The 6,984-nt window shown below is 49.1% G+C and overlaps 1 pseudogene; it reads left to right on the forward strand.

The window, feature by feature from the left end:
* Window positions 1-5,776: 5,776 nt before the first annotated feature.
* LOC114220997 (interferon regulatory factor 3-like) lies at window positions 5,777-6,714 on the forward strand (annotated as a pseudogene).
* Window positions 6,715-6,984: the final 270 nt, after the last annotated feature.

Here is a 6,984-nt window from a genome sequence, read left to right on the forward strand (position 1 = left end):
AATAAAAGACCATCCCCTCACTGAATGCCAATAGCCCTAGAGGACTTCATCATCAGCCACGCCAAAACCACTTTCTTTAATTCCCTTCACAGAACTTAACAGTTTCAAAACATCTTTATGTTTATTATCTGTTGGTAGGACAGGCAGTTTTGTCCCCATTTTACAAATGAGGAAGTTAAATAATTAGCCTGTGGCCTCACATTTCTGTTTATTCATGTGTCAAGTTTTTATTTAAATTCTAGGTATTTAACATGTAGTGTGGTATTGGTTTCAGGAGCAGAATTCAGTGACTCATGACTTACATCCAACCCCCAGTGCTCATCATCACAAGTGCCCTCCTTAATCCCCCTCACCCATCTAGCCCATCCCCTGCCCACCTCCCTCCATCAACCCCCAGTCTGTTCTCTATCAGTAAGAGTCTCTTATGGCTTGTTTCCCTCTCTCTCTCTCTTTTTTTTCCTTTCCCCTATGGCCTCACATCTCAAAGGTAACTGAGCTGGGACTTGAACCCAGGTCTCCTGACTCCAATCTAGCGCTCCTCAAAGCCAGCCAGGATCATCACTACTTCCTGGCACCTAAGGTGAAGGTACTCTTTCCTCTCAAAAGTAGATACATCATGCTTGTGACGGAGAAGATAAACTTGAAATAAAGTTAATGTCCCACTCTGCATCCTTCAAAGAGCTCCAGGGAAGGAGGGGCTGAGAGCTCCCCCATCCTCTGATGCTCACAGCAGAGACTGCCCAGTCCTGCGGGCACCGGGAAGAGGTCAGGGTATCAGGGAACAGCTGGTAATAATGACCGGTTCCTGGACGCTTACCATGTGGCCAGCACCGGGCAGCATGCTTCAGCTACATCACTCAAAGTCCCCTGCCTCACTGCTGCCACCTGTAAAATCACAGTCCCTCCCACCACCATTATTTAGGGATTTCTCCCCACCCAGAGGGAAAACCCCGGGAACAATCCCCTCATGTACATTACTATCTACTACCCACCCACAAGTTCCTATAGGAATTGCCTTCTCATCCCATGAATGCTGTGGCCTCTATTGAAACACTGCTGTGCGGCCCGGGATGCTGCCTCCTGGGAAGGCTAACAGACTTGGGGTCCCTTAGATTCTCACTGTACCCCTTACCCCAAGTCTGCATTCTGTCACCTTGGCCTCTGAAACCACTGAGTGTCCCACATCACCAGGTGAGAAGAGATCCTTCAGCTCATGGCTCTAACCCCTGCCCCACAGGGGTTGAGAAGTTCTTGGGGTCACACAGGGTGGGATTCCTCATAGAAAGTTCCACTGTCCCCGAGTCGGCATTTCTTTCCCCAGGCCCCATGCAGAGGGCTCCTCCCTTCTCTTGTAGTCCAAAGCTATATAAAGAAATTGGGAAAAGTTGAGAATGTAGGCCCCACGAACCAAATGAACATTGCTGGAGAATTCTGTAAAAGTGACTGCTCAGGGAAGGCATGCAGGAGTTGGAACTCTTAAAAGTCCCCCCAAAGAAACAACATTTGTCATTCACTGAGTCCTCACATGCTTACCTAATTATCCCTCATAAGCACCCTTTGAAACGAGTACTGTTACTGCCTTCAATTTAGATAAGAAAATGGAGTTCAGAAGGTCACTTGATGAGGTCACACTCCAAGCTACAAAATCAGGCGATGGGCCCCATCTACCTGACCACAGAACCTAGACTCTGAACCCTAATTCGACACTCAGCCCCACCCCTGGCTGTTTTTAAAGGCTTGCAGATCCAGGTAGCATTTCTTGCAACCCAAGTGCTCTGAGAAGCAATGACAAAGGAGAGTTTAAGTATTGGGTGGGTAGGTGGGAGGGAGGAGGAGAAGCTGTTAATTGTAGATCTGTAATTCAGACCACTCATTAAGCGGCAGAGGTGTCACCATGCCCCTTATCTTCGCCATCCACCTTCTAACATAAAAGAGTCAGGGCCTATGATTTCCTCAGTGGGAAGATCCTTCCTTGACATACTTAAAAACCCTGGGGATGATGAGACTTTTTATAAAAGACCCAAGCAGACTCTGGCAATGTGGAAGTCTCCTGTCATTTTCCCCAATTTCCCCCAAACCTGTCCTCAACACCTAGTAGAAAGCAGTAGGAGAATATTTCAGAAATTTCTTTTTTGAGCCTGTAATGCCTCAAGGGGACCAGACTGATAAAACTGCCAAGGGGATCTGGTCAGTCTGGGTCACACAGATGCCCTTAGCAGAAATGACTTGTAAATTCTTACCCCCTAAAATCCTAAATTCCTCCTCCTCGCTACTTTTTTTTTTTTTTAAAGATTTTATTCATTTATTTATTCGGGGGTGGGGGGAGAACGCAGAGGGAGAGGGACAAGCAGACTCCACGCAGAGTGCAGAGCCCCCACCCGGGGCTCCATCTCACTACTCTGAGATCATTACCTGAACGGAAATCAAGAGTCGGACGCTTAACTGACTGAGCTGCCCAGGTGCCCTCCTCCTCACTCTTTTTATCAGTTCCATATAAATTGAAAATTAAGTAATTATTTCACATAGTCAAAACAAGGACCCTAAAATTAGAATTCTAGCCAGCTTGTGGTGTCTATCATATTGCCCCTGCCCCAAAAGACAACGGATGGTAGTAGCTCACATCCATCTGGTGTTCAATGTGTGCCAGGCACTGTTCTCCAAGTGTGGCCTGGGAATTGGTTTGAAATGCAGATTTTCAGGCCCCCCCCCAGACCTACAGAATCAGAACCCCTGAGGACGACAGAGTCCTGCAATCTGTTTTAACAAGTTTTAAATGAATGATTCTGGTACATTCTAAAGTTTGAGAACCCTGCCTTACTTTACTGAGTCCTCACAAACACTGTAGAAGGTACAGGAACATTGAGCATTACTGTTCCCATTTTATAGAGAGGGAATCTAAGTCTCAAAAGTATTGAGCCACCTATCCAAAGTAAGTAGTAACACAAGGACTGGAATGCAGGTCGTCGTTCTGCTACCCTAAATATGTTTCCTTACCGGTGAAAAGGAAGCATGACAGAGAGTCAAGGAGACAAATGGCTAGTCCCCTGGAAACCAATTAAAGGCAGCTTCAGTCCAGGGTTGGGAAAGAAATTAACATCTATGGAGCAGCAGCTGGGTGCCAGTCATGATACATAAATATCTCATTTCACTTAATTCTCACAAAAGTCCATGCCAGGTAAGCATCCTGAAATCAGATCAGGTAAGGCAAGCAACTGTGCCAGGCTCTCACAAAGCAAGGTGCAGAGTAGAATCTGAATCCCGCTTAGTCTGTCTGTAAAATCCTCCCGGCCTTCCGGGAGCACACATACACATTCAGCATATACACACGTGTCCTCATGGCCAGGAGACCAGAAAACCAAGGCTGAATGCAAATGCAGCAGCAAATGAGATCACCACGCTCCAGGGGTGAAAAACCACCTTGACAGCAATTGTGTGGCTTTCACAGCATCATCAATCACCCCGTCTGCTCCTCCCCTCCCGTCTTCTGCTCTCAAAAGCCACAGACTTTTCCCTTTCCGCTTCTGAGACAGGGAAGTCAAGTTCTCAACAAACTGAACATGTTTCTGCTCTTCCTATTAACTGAGTATTCACCCACCTTTCCAGGGAAGTAAAGCCCTTAGTGGGCAAGGACGCCAGGAATGAGATGAAATACCAGTTGGAACCCTAGCGATATTCAGGGAGGATTATCATAATGTTATGGATGCCTTCAACCAGCTCCCCATACAGAACACATACACACCCTCGATACTGGCATGGAATCTACCAGCAACCTTCTAAGCTGATGGCTTAATTAACTTGCAGGCTGTGTATGCCATGTCATGAAACGTCTCTAAAATCTAAGAGCACAAGAAGGTATAAAGCTTAGAAACTACAGTTTCTCAGTCATCATTTCGGAGAGGTTTATTTGTTTGTTTGTTTAGAAGATTTTATTTATTTATTTGACAGAGCGAGAGAGCACAAGCAGGGGGAGCAGGAGGAGAGGGAGAAGCAGGCTCCCCGCCGAGCAGGGAGCCCGATGTGAGGCTCAATCCCAGGATCCCGGGATCATGACCTGAGCCGAAGGCAGACACTTAACCATCTGAGCCACCCAGGCGCCCCTGTTTGTTTGCTTTTAAGTTCATTTAAGTTTAAGTAATCTCTGCACCCAACGTGGGGCTCAAACTCACGACCCAGAGATCAAGAGTCACATGCTCTCCTAACTGAATCAGCTAGGTGCCCTTAGAGGCTTTTTGTTTTTGTTTAAGAAAAAAAAAAAGTTACTTTCCCTTTTCACTTAAATACATAGTATTTTCCCCCTTGGTTCATAAAATCGAGGAAACATAAAATGAAAACTCTGGGTGAAAATATTTGTTGACATAAATATATAGAACAGCTCCAAAACCTCCCTAGCCTAAAACCTGCACATGGCTCTCAGGTGCTTTTCAGATGGAGCCCAGGCATCTCAGACTGCTTCATCAAAGCCCTTGTGACCAGGTGGCTGCCCACACTCCAGTCCTCAAGCCTGACACACCCTGCCCCAAACTCAGTGCCCAGGCTATAGAGAATACAGGCTGTTCCCGGCAGGTCCCAGGTCCTCTCCTGCCTTCATGCCCTCACACCTGTGGGTCTCTCAGCATGGAATTCCCAACTCAGCCCAGGTGCCACCTCTTAAGAGAAGTGTTCCCTGATTTCCAGGGCGGGTCTCCCACAGCACCATGTGCTGACCCTCATCACACTTCTCCTTCTATTTTGTGATCATCTATTTACTTTGGTATCACCTTCCAAGTCGCAAGCTCCAATGAAGGGACCTGTGGCCCAACACACAGTAAACACTACCTTTGATGAATGAATAAGTGAATGAGTAAATTAATGAATGATGATCCCTATGCATTTTCCCACCAGGAAATACAGGTGGGAAAATGCATAGGGAGATATGGATACACCAGGAGAGGTAGGATTGTTCTCTCCCAACGTCTTTAAGATGCTGTTTCCACTCCCAGAGACTCATATAGTCCAACATAGTCAGAAGTATCTCAAGGCCCTAGTCCAAAACATTATCTAGATGAGCCCGTTATCATTATCTAGATGTATCTAGATGAGCCCAGGGGTATCCACCAAATTCAAGATTCTTGAGATCGGTGGCCAAACCAAAGGTAGGCGAACTCCTGGACCTGGTTCTAGTGTGAACTAATCTGGAAACTCACTTTGGTTCAGAACTTCTTAGCATAGGCCAGTGTAAATGCGTTTTCAGCATTTGTATTTTCTATTATAAAGCGGTAGACAGAAAAGAAAGCCCCACGGCTCTAAAGCTGTGCTGTCGGCAAGGGGCCACGCAGTTACAACTGGGAGACGTGCCGGGAATCCAGACCTGGCTGGGCCATTCCCCGCCCCCACCCGGACGCCCGGTGCCAGGAGGCCTGGGATCCTACCTGGCCGGGGAGCGGGACCAGGGTGGCATGTGCTCCTCATCCTCAGGTCTTGGACGCACCGGGGGCAGCAGGGTCCTCGGCCAGAGGACAACGATGCCTCTTCCAGACCTGGGCCAGGCGGAGACCTGCGGTGCGGGTGCTCTGACCCGCCGGCCCAGAAGGGGAATTCCCGGTTCGCCGTCCACCAGAAGGGAGTGTAGCGCTGAGCGGAGGAGCCAGCAAGGATCCCCGCGACCTGTGCGCAGCATCTTACAAGTTTGTCACTTTAGGAGCTGGGGACTTTCCTGAGCCGGATACCTCTCCAGACAACAAGGGCAGCACCGTACCTCTGATACCCAGAGAACATTCGGGAGGAGTTACTGAGTGACATGGTCTTGGCCCCATTCCCAGGCGGGGGGCGTCCTCAAGCCTTGCTGTGGCCCCTGAGCATCCCTCTCAGCTCTTGCTGAGCCCCTACTTGGGCATCTCTGCTCTTTGCCCAAACTCGGAACCCACTGAAAACCCACTGAGGCGGCTGTTGGTGTCGGAGGAAGGTGAGTGCCAGCGGGAAGGTGGGAGGGACTGGGACCAGGGCTTTGGGCCGCCCTACACTTCTCAGTCTCTCCCTCTGTGTCGCTGCTGCAGCTGCTCAGACTGGAAGTTCGAGGTTCCACCTTGTACCACCTTTTCCCAGGACTGCCAGGTCTTCCAGCTGATTGTCTTCTGCTTTAGGGACCCATGGCTGGTGCGGTCAGAAGCAAGGGATAGGACATGGCCTGGGCAGCTAATAAGACCGCCAGACCTGGAGTGTCCTTGACAGGGCCATGACCAGCCTCTGGAGGCTTGGGCCGAGCTCCCTGAGGGCAGGGTGGGTGGGGAGGAGATGCTAGTTCTGTGGAGGGTGGATCAGTTCTCTAGGCCCAAAGGTTGGGACACCGCCAGATATCCTGGGCTGTGAACGAGAAGCTCCTTCCTGGCAGGGATCACGGGCCAATGGCGAGGTCTCCAGGATCAGGGAAGGAAGCATGTTTGACGAGGGTCCCTTCCGGGCAGATCTGATCATCATCTCTGAAGGAAGTGGACACTCCCCAAGCTACACCCTCTGTTTCTTGGTGGGGGAGTCATGGCCCCAGGACCAGCTGTGGATCAAGAGGCTTGTGATACTCAAGGCTGTTCCCAAGAGGCTTAGGGCTCTGCTAGACACAGCCCTATTAGGGGATGTCTCCTTACTGGAGAGCACTGTCAACCTGCACATTTCCAACAGCCACCCACTCTCCCTTCCCTTCACCGGTACAAGGCCTACCTCCAGAACCTGGTGGAGGAATGAATTTCTAAGTCACTGGGGAGGGCTGAGCCCTCACTCCTCATTATATAGACCCCTTGCCCCCACCTCGACCAGTAAACTGGTTCTTGCCATGGTCAAACAAACAAAAACACCCTCAAATATAAAGCAATGTATAGATAGTACAGTGGAAGACCATACTCTGATATTATCCCAAAATACGATTTGCCAGAGATAACCATTGTAAGAATATGTTAGAGGCTGATAGGCAGTGAGCCTGCAAGACAAATCCCAGTTCACAGATGACCACTTACA

This window comes from Eumetopias jubatus, unplaced genomic scaffold, assembly GCF_037043125.1.
Source record: "Eumetopias jubatus isolate StellerSeaLion01/CBP00866 unplaced genomic scaffold, mEumJub1_p1.0 scaffold_5, whole genome shotgun sequence".
NCBI lineage: Eukaryota > Metazoa > Chordata > Mammalia > Carnivora > Otariidae > Eumetopias > Eumetopias jubatus.